The sequence below is a fragment of the Bos javanicus genome, chromosome 1, assembly GCF_032452875.1.
Source record: "Bos javanicus breed banteng chromosome 1, ARS-OSU_banteng_1.0, whole genome shotgun sequence".
In the NCBI taxonomy this organism is placed as follows: domain Eukaryota; kingdom Metazoa; phylum Chordata; class Mammalia; order Artiodactyla; family Bovidae; genus Bos; species Bos javanicus.
Window position 1 is genome coordinate 120766628 of NC_083868.1, and position 18370 is coordinate 120784997.

Below are 18370 nucleotides of genomic sequence, written 5' to 3' on the forward strand. Positions count from 1 at the left end.
CAAGTGAAAAGTGAGAATGAAGTCGCTCAGTCATGTCCGACTCTTATCGACCCCATGGACTGAAGCCCACCAGGCTCCTCCATCCATGGGATTTTCCAGGCAAGAGTACTGGAGTGGGTTGCCATTGCCTTCTTCAGGGAGTGGCTAAGGATATAGAAAAAACATGTATGGATGTTAGCTGATAATTGCTGAAACTGGATGATGGCTACATAAAGGTTTAAGATGTTTATCAGTTTCTTAAATATTTCAAATGACCCATGATAGCTTTTTAAAAAAGAAATTTAAAAAATAAGTGACCTGTTTTCATGAAGATGGTACCAAATGCAAAGAAGTAAGCCCCAGGCCCTCCCTATATCATAGCCAAAGCAAAGACTTTGATGGCCAATAAAGCAGTGTTGAAAGGCATTTACAGCCACAAAAAAAAAAAAAAGGAAAGAAAGAAAAAAGGAAAGGAAAAAAAATCCAAAGGTCATCCACTTTCTGAAGGTCCAAAACACTGCAGCTTAGGAGGCAGCCCAAATATCCTTGGAAGAGCGCCCCCTAGGAGAAGCAAACTTGACCACTACGCCTTCATAAAGTTCCCCCTCACCATGAAGTCAGCCAGGAAGAAAATTGAAGACAGCAGCACACTGCTGCTCATTGTGAATGCCAAGGCCAACAAGCACCAAATTAAACAGGCTTTGAGGAAGTTCTCTGACATGGACAGGCTAGAGTCAACACTCTGCTCAGGCCTGATGGAGAGAAGAAGGCATATGTTCAACTGGCTCCTGACTATGATGCTTTAGATGTTGCCAGCAAAATTGGGATCATTAAAACTGAGTCCAGCTGGCTAATTCTAAACATAAGTCTTCACTATTATAAATAAATAAATAATAAAAGTAAGTTAAAAAGGGGTGGAGAGTAGGCATAAAAGAGACTCTTAATTAAAGTGTCTATATAATTTACTGTCCAAACTGGAACATGTCAGGAATGAAAGGAGACAATATTAATACATAATAACTGGTACATGCCTAAGCCAGTGCTAAGCTAGGAAGTCCTGGATGTATGGTCATTCTGCTTTTAACCAGCAGGTTTCAAATATCAGGCTACTGAGATTTAAGATTTGTTGCAAAAACAGGAAATATAGAGAACAACCTGTAGTTGAGAACATTTAGATCATTAGCAACCAGTTGTTTTTAAGTCTGAAAGAACCAGTCTCAAATCATTGCCATCACCACTGATCCATCTGGACCAGAAGTCACAAACTGATGGCCTGGCATCGGATCCAGCTTGCAGATGTGTTTGCATTGGCCTGCAATGTATTGGGTTACAGAGCACTTTTCTTAAAGTACTGAGTTTGTTGCCAACATTTCCAAGCTGAACGATGTCATGTTAAAATCCAGATTCCTAGCTTCTCTTCAAACACTTGAGTATTGAGAGCAGGCAGACATTCTCACATGGCAACTGACGAGCAGAGCTTTCTCTCCCTGCTCCACCCCAGTCCTCATCTCCTTCCAGTGATTTCTAATACCAGGCTGCTTTGCTTGGTTTCTTCTTGGGCTCCTACAGATACCTGACTTTTCAACCTTCATACTAGACCAAGCTCTCATCCTCAGAACAATGAAAAGTGAGGTTGGCTGCAGAAGTTGTCATTTTATAAACCATCAAAAATAGACATCAACCAACCCAGATACTAAATGGGAAATTATCTGAAGATTTGTAGGGGATGTACTATTACTACTCTTTAAATAGACCTAACAATAACAACAACCAACTAATTATATTCAGAAAATTCCTCTTTAATTTTTCTACAGTTCAGATCATTTCATATTTCCCAAGTCACATAGCCTGAATGGTGTAAGTAAAGCTTCCAGAAATTCCCTTACTAAAAAATACAATAGCCAATCTACAGCCCACTGGCAAAATGAACAACTGAAGGTCCACCCCAATGACTGTTATCCACCCTGCTTCTTTCCACAAGCCTGAAACATCATTGAGTGTGTGATTGTTAGCAGATCTTCATTAATTACAAGTTTCATAAACAGGTGTGCAGTGTGGGAGGTTGGGGAGAGACAGCTTCTGTCTTCATAAGAGTTTGGAACTAAAAGAGGTTTCTAGCTAGAAAGCATTCCAAAATAGGATGAATTATTTTGACAGTAGAGAGAATAGCATCAGAAGGCAAGGATGTTCGTCCTGGAGATTGGTACCCAAACAACACTGGTACTTAGAAGAAAGGAAATGGAGAACTATATAGTTGGTTTCGTAACCAAATTATGAGAACTTACATGTTCTGAAAACATTATATTATGGCAGAAGACTCTGTGGCCTGAAAGGGGTCTCTCAGGATTCAGAGAACTGTGTTTGCTTGTGTAGTGTTGGTCCTAGTCCAAGGAGAGTTGTCAAAGATGAGTTTAGGACTCTTTCTTTTCTACTGGTTTCCTTATGAAATTTCCACTGTAGCCAGGCTGCGGTCCACTGGTGTCTCCATATAGACTATTCAAAATGCTTTGGCCTTTCCTATGATTTTTGGATTTCCACTTAACATTTCATTTCATTTGTATTAGTGTTTGAGGGTAGGGATAACTGACATTCTTACTACTAAAACGGAAAACCATCTGTTTAGAGAACCATCTTAAACACTTTGTGGTCATTTATCTAACTGAAAACTATGGAATGATTAAGAGAAGTAAGATAAGCTATAAAGAATAGCATGGGGATTTCCCTCATGGTCCAGCAATTAAGAATCCACCTTGTAATGCAGGGGATGCAGGTTCAGTCTCTGGTTGGTGAACTAAAAGCCCACATGCGGTGAAGAAACTAAGCCCCGGTCCCGAAACTAGGGTCTATGCACCAAAACAGCAATACAGCAAAGACCCCACGTGCTACTACTAGGACCCAAGGCAACCAAATAAATAAATACATAAATAAATATATATCTAAAAAGAATAGTATGACTCCCTAGCACATATTGCTCTGAGAAAAATCTGCAGAAAACAATACCATTTTATTCATCTTATATACTCATCGTCTCCAGTTCTTTTCTTCCTTTGTCTCCTTCAAACCCACTGCAAAGATATGTTTATCTCTACCACCACAATCGCAACAGTTTACATCAAATAGCCTCTACTTCACTGAATCAGACAAACAATCACTTCATTTATCTGATGGCCTATAATCAATATTTTACACAGCCCATCATTCCTTCCTTCTTGAAAGACTTTCTTCCCTTCACCTGGCTTCCTGGACACCACCCTCTCTTGGGTGTCCTTTCTCATTGTTTCTTAGCCTCCTTTGCTAACTCTTGCATATCTCTAAGACTCCTAAATATTGGGGTGCCAAAGATGGGATTTGCATGTGTGCTAAGTCGCTTCAGTCATGTCCGACTCTGCAACACTATGGACTGTAGCCTGCTACACTCCTCTGTCCATGAGATTCTCCAGGCAAGAATACTGGAGTGGGTTGCCATGCCCTCCTCCAGGGAATATTCCCAACCCAGGGATCGAACCCGCATCTCTTTTGTCTCCTGCATTGGCAGGCAGGTTCTCTACCGCTAGCACCACCTGGAAAGCCCACAGGAAGACTTCTAAATATTGGGGTGCCAAAGATGGGCTTTAAAACTCTTCTTTTGTACCTTTATATTCATTTCTCTGTGGTCTCACTCAGTCTCAAGGCTGTAAATACTGTCACTATGCTGATCACTCAAATTCAACTGCCTGCTCAACCACTCCACCCAAATGTCTAAAGTGAAAGTGTTAGGTTCTCAGTCATGTCTGACTCTGCGACTCCATGGACTGCAGCCTGCCAGGCTCCTCTGTGAATCTTCAAGGCAAGAATACTGGCATGGGTAGCCATTCCCTTCTCCAGGGGATCTTCCTGACCCATGGATTGAACCCCAATTTCCCGCATTCTTTACCATGGCATCTTTAACATTCCCAAAACCACATTCCTGACTTCCCCCCCCCACACACACACACACACATACATACTAAAAACCTTCTCCTTCCACAGTCTTCTGTATCTCAGCTAATGAAAACTCCATTCCTGTTATTCAAGTTCAAGAACTTGTTGTCAACTCTGACTTCTCTCTCTCTCACGTGGACATCTAATCTATAAGAAACCTCTGTTGGCTCTATCTTCAGAACCAATCCACAATCTTGACTACTCACCACTTACCTGCTACATACTTCTTTGTCAAAGTCACTGTGAGCTCTTGCCTGGATCATAGCAACAGCTTCCTAACATCCAACCACTGCCAGTCTCCTTCAGTCTGGTCTCAACACAGAAATCATAATGATCCACATAAAATGTTTCAGATCAGGGATTCCCCTGGTGGTCCAGTGGCTAAGACTCTGTGCTCCCAATGCAGGGTGCCCGGCCTGGTCAGGGAACTAGATCCCACCTGCTGCAACTAAGAGCTCATGCTGCAGCAAAAATGTCCAGCATGCCACACTAAGACCTGGCACAGCCAAATAATTTTTTTTTATGTCAGATCAGGTTACTCTGCCCAAAACCTTATAGTGTCTTCTACTTCACAGAGAATAAAAGCCAAAGGCCTCTAACTTGTTGGTGATAACCTGAATGATCAGTCACCCACCTCCTTCCCCCAGCTCCCAGTATTTCTCAGTCACCCTGACCGCTCCCACTCTCTCCTCATTCAGTCTGCTTCAGACTCACAGAACCTCTTCGTGTTTTTTGAACATGCATGTCACTTGATGTTCCCTCTGCTTAGAATGTCCTTTCTCTAGATGACCTCTTACTAGTCTTGGCTCAAAGCTCACCTCAGTTGGAGTTCTTCTCTGACCACTGTAATTGTTCCCTACTTATCCTCAGGATTTATTTTTTGGGGACAGCAATTATGATCTTATCAAATATAACACTTATTTAGTTTTATCTCTGCATATCCTAGAAGGTAAACTCCATGCAGGCAAGAATTTTTTTATTCATTTTATTTTTTTATCCATTTCATTAAATGCTAAATCCCCAGTGCACAACTTGTGTGTATGTGTGTGCTCAATCACATCTGACTCCTTGCGACCCCATGGGCTGTGGTCCACCAGGCTCCTCTGTCCATGGAATTTTCCAGGCAGGAATAATGGAGTGAAGGGATTTGATCCCTTCCTAACCCAGGGATCAAATCCGCATCTCTTGAGTCCTCTGCATTGGCAGGTGGATTCTTCATCACTGTACCCCATAAGAAGCCCATGAGTATATGTGCATATCTCCAAACCTAGTTTAGCTCTAGGGAGAGCAGTGGTGGGGTAGGAGGGTTGGTAAATGGGCTCAGGATTGGTGTGGCTGGAAAGTCTATAAATATGGTACTTTATAAGGACTGTTTTAAGCTTTTAAGTCTGATACAGTCATTAATTCTTCTTATGTAATGGGAGATTGATTATTTCTTAATAATTACCTAATGTATCACAGGTACTACTATGTAGCCCCTATCTGCTGTTCCCATACTCCAGCTACATCTGACTGGATCAGTTGTTATTATTTAGTCGATAAGTCATATCTGACTCTTTTACAACCCCATGTACTGTAGCCTGCCAGGCTCCTCTGTCCATAGGGTTCTCCAGGCAAGAACACTGGAGTGGGTTGCCATGCCCTCCTCCAGGGGATCTTCAGGATAGAACCTGCATCTCCTGCATCGGCAGGCAGATTCTTTACCACTAAACCATTAGGGAAGCCGACTGGACTAGAGTATATATCTAATTAAAGGTGGGGAAAAAAATCAGATCATCTCTCCCAGGAATTTGGAATAGAGATGTGGAGAGATTAAGTCAGTCAGAGAACTGTGAAGACTGAAACTATAGACCATGTAGAGTCTGAGACTATTATCAACCAACACCATATGTAAAGTGAATTTTTAGACACACAAAAAAACCATAATTAAGGAAAGAAAGCTTATGAGAAGGAAGAACAGAATAGATGGTGCAGATATATAGAGACAGTGAGACATCTGGTCTTCCACTTTTCAGTGCCATCCACATATCTAAGCTCTGTTTCATTTACTCATGCTCTTTTCTAACAATAAAACCGTTTATCATGAGCTGCTTTAAACAGAATTGGATTCCTTACAATGTTAGACTCTTAACTTAAATATCCACTATATTTTCCATGGTACAAACTAAGACAATATTCCAACACTTGAAAAAATATATAAAATACACAAAAAGGTTCTCAATGCTGAATCCACTGCTTTTAATTTTAAAAAGTATAAGAAGGCGAAAACCAAGTCTGATTCTTGCCTTTGCAGGATTGCTCATATTCACATTAATTTGCATGCCCTCATTATTTAATTTTAAGTTTGATCACTATTAAAGCTATTATTTAACATTTATTCAGCAAAAGCTCCTTAATTCTGCCATACATTCCCATCCATTAAAACAGCTGTTTTGAGCCTAAATATCCCAAGCCCTTGGTGAGAAGAGTTGTATGTAATTTGCTACTACTAATAAAGTACATAAATTTACAAACTATTTCCCTTTTTTATAAACTCACACAGCTGGAGTTCCTTGCATTCCCACACGCATTCAACAGTGGAAGAAAAAGTGTTGGGTTGACTGGTAAATCACACATTATCTTCAGCCTGTATTACTAGGGCCCAGTCCGTCATTTGAAATATCCAAAGGGAGTAGGTGACACAAATGTGTACTTCACATTGCACCTTCTTAATATACAGGTCACCTACTCAGAAAGGCATTCTCTGGCTCCACCAAAGAAGTTTCTATCATGTTATTCTTTCTGAGTATTAATTCACTATCATCCGATACTTTTCTCGTTAGCTTTTGCTTTGTCTTTCCCACTGGAACATAGTTCTGTGAGAACTGGAACCCAACTTGTCTGTTTTGCTCGTCACCATTTCCCTAGTACTTCAGAGTATGTTGTACCTGGCACAAAATAGGCACTGAGCAAATACTTGTGGAGAGGATAAATGGATGGTATAATGAACACACCAAGACGTTCCTGCCCCGGGGCCTTTATACTTTCTTTCCTGAGCCAGAATCTCCCACCCCTTATTCTTCTCATGGCTAATTCCTGTACAGCATTTGGGTCTCAGTCACTGGCTCCTCAGAAAGGCCACTGATGACACTAGACTTTCTATCTCTCAGTGTCTTCTCTAACCTGTCACCTTATTTTGGTTTAACACAGCCCTTAAGTCTATCCAAAGTTCCTATTTATATGTGTTCTTTCCATGTTTATTATCATCACCTGTCTACTCACTGAAGTGTGTAATTTCCACAAGGAACTTTGACTGGTTCATCACCTGTCTCTAGAAACTAGAAGAGGGCCTGACTCTTAAGAGGCAGTCAATAAATATTTGTTAAGTGAGTGAATGAAAGGTTGAAAACTGCAGTTTTAAAATATATGCCCACACACACACTATTACTGTTCTTCAGTATTGGGATTCAAACAACAAACTAAATTGCTATAAGCACAAGTAATTTTTTAACAATTAAAATATCACATATGATATACATCAAAAGATTGCCAAATTATATTTCAGATGGATTTAAAATCCCAGTTGGGTACAAGTAGTACATGGTCAGTAGTTAGTTCAACTTTGACTAGCTGCACTTATAGTTTCCAAGAGAAAATCTTCCTTTCTTTCCTCATATGGACTGGAAACTAAAATTGCAAAGAAGGTGTTGCTACAATAAAACCACAACCAGTCAGACTTGCTACACGTATTTCACCATTCAATATATTTCTATAGGCAGACAGACAGAATTCCTAAAGAAAGAAAATTTTCTAATTCCAAAAAGCACCTTCCCATGCCTACTTCCCCAAACAAAATTAAGTTCCACTTCGTAACAGTCTCAGGTCTAAAAGGGGGGGTACAGTTTCCTCCCCAGAGCCAGAAAATCACAATTATAACCACCTCAAGTCATCAGTAACTGGGTTAGCCCATAGGAGGCAGACTAAAGCTGTCAATCGTGAAGACATTTACCCCTCTAAGACAATTTACCTTACAATCCCATAGCCTCCACCTATAACCATTTCCTACCAATCTATGGGCACCTGTGAGATCTCCCTTACACGCATCACCTTTTGGAAATCTTTTCTGATTAACTTCATTTAGTCAACCATAATGATAATCAGACAACAAATATTTATTGAACAAACATTATGGAGCTGACATAATCTGTGTAGTGAGAACACATCAGTAAAGAAAACAGAGAAAAATGTTCACCCCCATGGAGCTTATATTCTAACTACCTCACATCCACTTCAAAAGCAGAAAAATATAGATATGATAAATACCAGGCATTTGAGAAAGATGACCACTTAAATTCACGGATACATCAACAGATACAATGTTGGTACATAAACACAAGGTTACCCAGTATCATCCAGGGAACTCAGATTTGCATCACTAAAGAGAATATTTGGGGTATGAATCAGCTATGTTGCTTTCCAATCGTTTTCATGTAACATTATGTGTGCCTGTTATCCTCATTATAGACTTCCCTTGGGCAGAAAATATGTCCTTCATTTTCTTTGTACTATGTTCAGGGGGCAAGTTATACGGTGCCCCCAAATGACTATGAGTTCATTAACTGTTTGTTAAATAATACATTGCACTTATATAGTGTTTTAAACTTCATAAAAGGCACTTTCATGTGCATTATTATTACTAACATAGTGTACTTATTCTTACTCTAATACTAGATCAAGAAGAAGACAGTGAATTGCAGTAAGGGGACTGGTGGGAACACAAGTAGTATGTTTGAGACAACCACTTTTGCATGCCAAGAACCAGTTTTGTTTATGTTTTTCTACATTTCTACTAAAGTCAAGATACTAGCAAGTGCAGGAATCTGGCAAATTTAAAATCATAGCAATGGAAATCAGAGAAAGAAAAGAAAACCTGGGCTCAGAAAAAAACTCAAATCCAAGGGCAAAGTCTATGGCTTTAGTTAGTGATTTTTAAGCTTCATTTAATTAAAATGCGCTTTCCTGGGAATTCCCTGGCAGTCCAGTGGTTAAGACTTCATGATTTCACTGCCAAGGGTGTGGTTCAATCTCTAGTGGAGGAACTAAGATCTCACAAGCCGCATGGCACAGCCAAAGAAATAAAAAATTAAAAAAATTCACAGTCCTGATGAGCATCCTAACCCAGACATCCTGATTCATTAGACCTGGAGTAAAGGCAAGGAATGAGAATTTTTACAAACATCCTCCAAATGATTTTGATGCTAACCCTCTGGGAAATGGTGGCCCAGAGAGAGTTTAACTTGACTATAAAGGTTGGACCAGGGAAGGTTAGTCAGTTCAATGCATGGCATCCAAAGCTTAGCATGTTCAAATATGGTTTGGTACCAGAAGTCTGTCATAGCAGGCATAGCACAGTGATGAGAAAAGTCACCATTTTTGAGTGTGGTCAGAATAACCACTGCTACTGGAGATGACTGGAACAGGATCTAGCCCCGGAAAGGAAAGGGCTAGACTGCTTCCAATGTTGGTCTAGGGCTCAATCTCAGGTCTAGGGCTGTTTTGTACCCTAGGGGAGATTTGAGTTCAAGGCAGGAAAACCTGGCACAGCCAACACATGTAGAATCCCAATCTATGGGAAGATCAGTCAGGAGGGTAAACTTGCCCTTTGAAGGGCTTATTTGTCCTCGTCCCTAATATTCCAAACAAGGCTAGAAAATTAGGAAGGGCAACATAATCTAAAAATAGAGATATGTTATGAAAACCCAAGTCTGAAAATCATGATTCAGCTCCAAGTTCCACAATGAATTACAGTTGAGGATGCTATATTCTCTCTCCAGCAGGAATGGCCCAGAAAGTCTGAAGGGCAGATGTGGTATAAAGGAAGAAACAATGAGGCAGGGGTTAACCCTGAACTTCAAGAGTCTCCATCCCCCACCAGGGAAGTGGATGCCCCAGCATTATGCTCTACCAATAATCTCATTTTAAAATCTACAGCTATCATTGTTTTCCTCACATACTGAGAACGGTTCTATTGTAATCAGTGCACAAAACAAGCACAAACGGAAAGTAACAACTAGGTCTTTCCAGAGATCTCAGAACAACCAGACAGCAAACATTCAAGTAACTGCAAGTTTAAATTATTAAGCAACATTTTCACTAGCAAGGTGTTAGCAAAACAGAGCAGGACTCTATGGTCTTGCCACCCATGTACTCAGCCTGCCTTTTGTCTGTGGAAAAACTTTAGCCAAAGAGTAAGTTTAATCAGAGAAGTGAGAAGATGCAGAAACAAAGGAAAACAGTCAAAGGAGACCAAATAATACTTTAGTCATTAAGCATAGTCAAAGACCTTCAGTTCATTCTCAAGGGTCATAGATAATATTCTGATTCATACCCTGCAAGCTGTCTTACAGATAGTAAAACTCCAGGTGGGGAAGTTAACTACATGATGACCAGACTGTAGCCATGTCATAAGCTGTCACAGTTCTGAGAACTGACCTCAAAGAAATGGAAACAAACCAACCCTAGAACTGAAGATTAACTGTACCTAAAAACAATCAAGATGATGCAGGTCAGACTACAGCATGACCAATTTCAAGATGACTGTCAGAGGTGACTATACTATTTCGCCATGTAGCCCCCTTACTCTGTCTATAAAAGCTCTTGCCCCCTGATAGTCACCAGGGAGATTTGGCCTTTGGATAGGCATCCCCGCCCACCCCACCCCCCACCGCCCCGTCCAAGGTTGCCAACTTCCAAAATAAAGCAAAATTTCCTTTCCATCAACCTGGCTTCTTTATAGACTTTTGAGTGGCGAGCAGCCGGATCCTATTTCAGTCACATTAGGAATTTATATCTAACATATAGGGGTATATGGAAAAATACTGGGATTTATTTAAACCAGAGGGAGTATTTTATAGGTGTGAAAATGCAAATTGAAAGAGGTTCATTGGCTTTTTCAAGTATACACATAGGTAGTCCAAGATGAAGGAAATAAACCTCGACCTTTTTAATTTTAAATTCCAAACATTTTCATCCTAACTTTTGACTTCTCTGCTGACACTTTTAAAGTGATAGTTTAGTGGGATATTTTTTCCTGGCTTTTTTTTTTTTTACTATTAAGAAAAAAAATATTTATAGAAGTAGTGAGAATATCATCAAGTTCCGATCACCCAGCAATAAAAATCTTGATTCTTTTTTCACTCACTCACCACCCCTCCCCCAAGGTTATTGAAGCAAATTCTAGACATTGTATTACCTCATCCATAAACAGTTTGGCATAGAACTCTAAAGGATCAGTACTCTCTTTTTAAAAATTAACCATAACATATGGCTTCATACAATTTAATAAGATAAGAAAACGTTATACATAAATCACAGTGCATGAATTCATATTTATTATTGTATGAATAATTGGTGGGGGGTTGCCTTGGGTAGTATGAAGTTGAAATTCAAGACATATAGGTGATAGTTTTTTAAGCACAATGGTTTTTCCATATCACTATGTGTTCATCTTATTTTTTATAAAGGGAATTTATAGTCATCATATTTTTCCAAACTCAGAAACTTCTGAGTAAATTATTCTGATTCCACTGTGACTATTAGACTCTGGGAATTGTGAGATTTCCCACTTGAAGCTTCCATCTTCATTGATTATGAAGATAATCAACTGAATTATTCTTTTCCTCTTGAGAACTACAGAGCTCCTTGATTCCAGTGGCTAATAAAGGCTCTGTTATTAGAAGTAAAACTGTTAAAAGAATCAAGTACAGCAACCTAAAAGCTCAAACCAGGCAGTGTTTCAGAAAAACACACTAGTTGCTTTGAAAAAGCTACTCTGCTTTATAGCAAACATTAACTATATATAGTTAAATAATAAATATTTACATATTGAATAATGTAATGCCTAGAATGTGCTTCAAAATAATCCTGGGAGAGAATGGTGGATGGAAATATAGACAAAATTAAATTGGCTATGAGTTGATAAATGTTGATGTAGGGTAATGGAGATTTATTACTTGTATATGTTAGAAATCGTTCAGAATGAAAACTTTATTTTATAAAGAGGATAGGAATTACACAAAAATGATAAAGTTCTCAAACACACTTTGCAACCCCTCCTGCCTGAATCTACTCACCCAAACAGCCAGTAAGTACTAATCAGACTGGTCTGGGCTGTGCCACTTTCCAATCAACCCATAGAACAGCAACAAAGAAGAAGAAAAGAAGAATCTGAATAATATATAACCTGACCAGTTATTTCTACTTCTTTGGTTAGTTACAAGTTAGTCCTCCTTAGAGCTTCTAAAACACTTGAATGCAATCTATTTTGGAGAAAATTAATTATTCCTTGGTTTCATGGGATGACTATCAAATATTATAAGCAAGACACAAAATTTCCCAGGAAAATACTGCCAGAAAATCAAGTCAGCCTCGGGGAAAGGAAAAACATAGCTCAACAGCTTAACATCACAGAACAGATCAAAAATTTATGAAACAATTAGTATGCTAAACTTTTACAGCAAATAAATTTTAAATTGAATAGAAATGAACAAATGAACCATCATAAAAATAAGAAAAGGCTTATTTATTAGTGACAAGGAACCTGTATTTAGATCAAATAAATAACAGAGGAGAGAGAAATCCTGCACAGTTCTGCAAAGTGTAACGTCCTTGCAAGCAATCACTGTTCTCTTTTCAAGTATTTGCCTGGAGTTGTCAGAATTTGGTCTCTGTTTGGCCTGACCCACTTCAACCAGAAAAACGGACACTCTGGTACCTGAAAAGCTCTGACCCAGCTCTAAGGCCCCACATTCACAGAGCTTAAGCTCATCCATGGGAGCCCAGGCTAGCTGGCTATAGATGGGCACTCAGACAAAACTGCCCCCCAAAGACAAAGGCCTGGTGAGGACTCAAGCAACAAGCCCACAAACCCACTACCACCACCCTGAGAAAGGTCTTTTGCAAATGTCATATTGCCTTAGGTTCCAGAGTCAGGGAAAGGGGAAGAGAAAAGGGAGGAGAGCAAGGGAGGGAATGGAGAAAAGGAGAGTATGAAGGAGAGAGAAAGAAAAGTTTGTGATGCAGTATTTTGTTCTGATTTTGTAAATCAGCAAGTGATCAGAAAGTCAAACATTGCCCAACCATATTTTGTTCATGCCTCCCTTCTGACAAATATCATATTTTACCTTAAATTTTGTTTAATTCTATGTGTCTCTCCCGTTGTATTCCTAGAGGAAAGAAAGCATTTGGAATTTTTTTTTGAAATGCCACACTCTCAATAACAACTACCATACTTGACTTTAATGTTTGTTGGTTTAATTAATCAATCAATTAATTAATTGGCCTAGTCAAGTGTAGTCAGCTTATAGGTAAGTAACAAGCAACAGCTGCAAAACCTGTAGATTGAATAATATACTCAATATATTTAGCCCTTCACACTGATCCAGAAATGAGTGTGCAGAATTGTGTTTTATTATTTTTGTTATTTTACATAGTGGGATTTGTAAATTCAGTGAATTAATATGTACAGCAAACATATTTTACATACATTTGCATACAACCAGAACTTGAAGTTCACAATTCCCAAATGCATGCCCTTAAACTACTGAATTTAATAATGCTTCCATCTCCTAAGTACTCTCTGCCCCAGGTCCTTGTAATTCACATAAACAAAACATTAGGAATGTATGTTATTTCTTTTTCAAACTAAGAAAAAGAGAAAGATAGATTTCCTGTATCCCCCACCCCTTGTTTAATAGAATGCATATTTCTAAAACAGGACTCTCTCTCAAGTACACATACACAAAAGAAAAACCTTAACGATGAATTTTACAATAGGAATTGCTGATTACATTTATATCCAATCAGTTAAGTAAATTTTCCTGATTTAATTTTTTCACAAATAAAATTCTATCTTTAAAAGTTTTTAAAATGTCAATCTATAAGAGTAAGCAAGACCATTGCTTTAAGAACTATCTAAAAATTCAGTGAGCATCTTATCTAGGGCACTAATTTTACACTGAAAAAACTAAGAGTCAAGGATATCAACTGACTTTGCCCGGTCAGCAAGTGAAATCAGGACTGAGGCAACACCAAAAATCACATAAGGCCCATAGGATACTGTCCAAATTGCACAGATTACTTATGTGGAGATACACATACATACATAATGACCTTGAAATTTGGCACTTCAATTATTGCCTTAAATCTATAAATAATTGATTCAGGAACTATAGCAATATTAGCTGACTTTTTTAATCTAATGAATATCTTAAGGTTTTTCTCAGCCAGAGTGTAACACATATAGTCTGGAAAATATCTTAGACCCATAAATTTCAACCTGTTGCACCAAAAAAGAGCAGAACTCTCTGGGAATATTTATAGTATATAAAAGTAGTAGTAAGTAAAGTAGCATTGAAGTTGCTGGATGCCGAATAACTGTTGTCCTCAACTTCAAATATTTATTACAGTTAACACACATTTTTGGAATTTTAAATAAAAATCTAGGTACAAGCCATGAAAACAGATAATAATAATCAAAGAAAAAAAGGTTGGAACTTGGACCTTTGTTTTTATTTACCCTGAGGTTCTTTTTTTCCCTCTTTGTATGCAGATATCTCTTTTCAAATACTTCTAATACAATTCCTGGAAATTTTTATTGGTGTGTATTTCTGGAATTTTGTATTCAATACAGGTATTAATATGACCTTTTAAGCTTTTTAAAATTCTCCATAGAATTTCTATACTACAAATATATTTACTTGGTATTAAGCATGGGCTCCATTTTCCCTCATATTTTATGAACTAGGTCTCTTCTGAGAAATCAGTATATACTTGTTAAATGTTTATCATATAATTATTGGTTCAAAATAAATTACTGATTTCAGAATAAAATGGTCATCATCATAGATCTGAATCAAAAGCTGCCTACAGGGTTCTAAAGGTTTCAAAAGAAAAATTAAAGTTTAGTTCATTCTTTTTCAGTCAGTGAAACTAACAAATTACCTGCTATTTAAAGTACTTTTCAGGATATTTCTGCCTTCTATAGATATAACTAGAGAGGCCTTGTGTTCTGACTCTGGGTAGTATCAGATGCATTCTGTATTCACATGTATGAAGATAATTTTATATTTCTGAGAGCTGCTATTTACTGACGATATGCAGTGATATATGTGAGTTTTATTTTTATATTCAGGATCTTCCAAATGGCTAATTCAACTAGCCAGTTTCGAGGAAATTGTTTATGGCAAATAATATAATATTTAAGACATTTGAATTTGTGGATTATTGTTTCCATTTACATAAAAAATTTAATTTAGGTGGGGTTTTAGTTTAACTCTAAGTTCACTTTGTTCTTTTTTTTTTTTTTTTCCAGAAAATCACTTCACTATCACCTGTGGAATTTATCATATTGCACGATTTTTGTTCCCTCTGCAGAGAAGGGCCCAAGAGAGAATATGCCTCACAGTGACCCTGCTTATGTTTACTAGGCAGTGATCCTCGGAGAAAGGATTTTTGAAAATGTATTAGAGCTAGAACCAAGAATTGGTGTGATTTTGAAGAAGTTATTACCGCTTAAAATTCTATTTTGAGCTAGATATTGCATGCCTAATTCCTTTTAAAACAAAGGAAAAAAGGAAAGCTGCTTTTGACATTACCAGTGAAAGGTTTCGTTGCTAATACAGAATTTCATTTTTCATTTATCTTGACCCTGTCGATGTACGTGGGGTTTTCCCTCTTTTTACTCAACAACAGCCATAATAATATCAGATCTCTGGCCAAAGATCTAACCAAATAGAAAGGGTGATAACGAACATCCTAGATCCATCTTTAGGACGCAATGTCCACCCTATCTCACCTCCTTGGGTTCTGGAGATAATTAAACTCCTCAAACTTGAATCTACAGGGAAGTTGTCAATGAGAGTCCCGTAGGAACAAATACTAGCACTTCCACCGAAAATCTGCCAAACCAGCTACAAAGTGAGGAGCCCACACCTACGGAAGGGTGCACACAGGGGGCGGACCTGGACACTGGAGGGTGAGAAGTTACTATCTATGCTTTGAGAAACCGAATCACTGTTTCTCATTCCATTCCCCCCCTTCTTTTCTCGCTCCCCACACCATTATATATATATACATACACACATATATACATATATATATAATATACACACACACATATATACACACACATATATAACTCTCAAAATCAGCTGCCTCCTGAAAAACCTTGAGCTTCCCGTGTAACATTTACTGTCTGGTAATTAATGATGCCCGCGCCGCGCGCCTCCTGGCCGGGGCTGGAGTTCAGGTCACTGGGAGCCCCTGACGTCAGCGACCGCTCTGCCTTGTCAGGTCCAGGGCAGCCCCTGGGGTGGCCAGGCCTAGGGCTGTGGGGGGCTGCGGGGAGGGAGCCCGGGTGAGGGCCGGAGGAAACCCCCAAGCGGCGAAAGGGGCAGCCCTGGCGCCCGCCAGAAAGTCCTGCGGCAGTCAGAACCACAGCGTCCGTGGCTTCCGAGCACAAGCGGGCACCCAGACTCCGGACCGCGTGCAGAGGCTCCAGCGCTCCTGGAGACTCCCGGGGCTGGACGTGGGTGGGCGGTCTAGACAAGAGGGCCAAAGAAACTCCAGACTAGTCTGCAAGCTGCGGGGGCTTCCTTCCTTCCACTCTTTATAAAAGTCAACGTTAGATGGTTTCCACTGACTCCAGAAGTGGACCTTAAAATGAAACAGACCCACCGTTTTTCAACCTCAAACTTGACACAACTTGGCAGTTGGTGATCCGGAGAGTTTCTCCCCCAAGCACCGGTTGCTGATGCTCCAAACCTGGGACCCGCCACCAGGGAAAAATGAACTCGATCTTGAAGAGGACTGGCAGCAAACTCTGCTCTCTCCACTCCCAACCTTTCCTTCTTCCCCTACTCTCCTGTTCACCATTAGGCCAGCTTTTGTAACCCTCCCAAACCTTAGGGGTTCTCAAGATTGTGCAGAGGTGTGATTTTTCAAAAGGGGGTCAGAGCCTGAATCCAGAAAAGTGATCCGCCCGCTCAGTTGCCCTGATCCTAAAGGTGGGGGACACGCGAGCCTGTCAGCCTGTGCGTGGGACTGGGTCTACAGAGCTCTGTCTGGAATGAATCCCGTACCTCTCCTGGGTCCTGTCTGAATTTCTTCATCATAGGTCTGGGAGAATCACTTCTCTCCCCTAGCATCCTTGTTTTTAAACTGTCTCTTTCTTTTCATGATAGTTAATTTTCCATCTTTTTATCCACACTCAGAGGACAAGAGGGGATTGGAGGCAGACTTCCAGAACAAAGATTTGAGGCCAAAAATTGCTTTGCCTAATAAACTCTGGTCCCAGAAACCGCCCCTGTGCAGCCCCAGCAAAACCTGAGGCAGAATCCAACACTCAGGTGTAGAAAACTGCCACGGCTGCTGCGACCCTCCCCCAGGATAGTAGTTGAGGGAAATCGGCCTTTGCAGGGCTGCAGGACACAGATTCCTCCTCCCCTTTCCACCCTAAGAATGGCTGGGAACTTACGCAGGAGAGAATTTCTCCCCCCTCTCTCCAATTCAGACCATTTCGCAGGCTCTGCTTTTGGGAGGAGGAGAAAAACATTTTCTAGGGGTGCTTCTTTTTTTTTTTTTTTTTTTTTGAAGTTGGAGCTCTGTTGTCAACTTAAATAAAATCACACCTTTCCAAAGTCAGTAAATACCGCGGGAGCCGCTGCAGCCTCCAACTGGCTTCCTATTCCACTGTCACAGCCAAGTCCCCAACTTCAGTCTCATCCGTGAGGCTGGCGAGCTGCAGGTTCCGCCGCCGCGCCAGGCCCGGGATCCCCGTGTCCAGCCTGCCTTCCCTTGATGGGCTCCGAAGTCTGGACACGAGTCGAACCAAATTAAATCGAGACGCGTCAACTTTGAAACGGTTTTAAAATCTGTGACTTTCCCCTCCATATGTGCCCCACTGCCTGGCAGAAATGAACTGTCACATTCTAACATCTCCAGCGATTAATGAGAAAAAAAATTATATAAATGTATTACATATATATCATATACGTGTATATATTTCCATGCACACACACATTATATATCCATAACTGTGACACTGTCTTCACAGCTTGGCCTCGTGTTAGGAATTAATACAACAGAATTCACTAGAACGAGATGATTAGCCTTATTTATAAGCATCACTTAAAAGGAGTGACTTGGAGGATTTCGGAAATCTTTCAAAGATGATTTGGGGGGTTGATTTTGTTTGTTTTTTAAGGAGCAGTGAATGTGCCTTTTACATAGTGTCTTTCGCTGCCCTTTTCAGGAAGCAATCGGCCCTCCTGACACTTGGTTAAGCCTCAGGACTTAAAAAGATCATTTCCTCGTACACTAATTTGAGCGAAATCTGGATTCAGAGTGTGGGTTTACACGCCCAGCTCGAATGTCTAATGTATCAAATCCTCGT

At 39.8% G+C, this 18370-nt stretch overlaps 1 pseudogene; it reads left to right on the forward strand.

Moving 5' to 3' along the window:
• Window positions 1-216: 216 nt before the first annotated feature.
• Window positions 217-18249, forward strand: LOC133252873 (large ribosomal subunit protein uL23-like; annotated as a pseudogene).
• The last annotated feature ends 121 nt before the right edge of the window (window positions 18250-18370 follow it).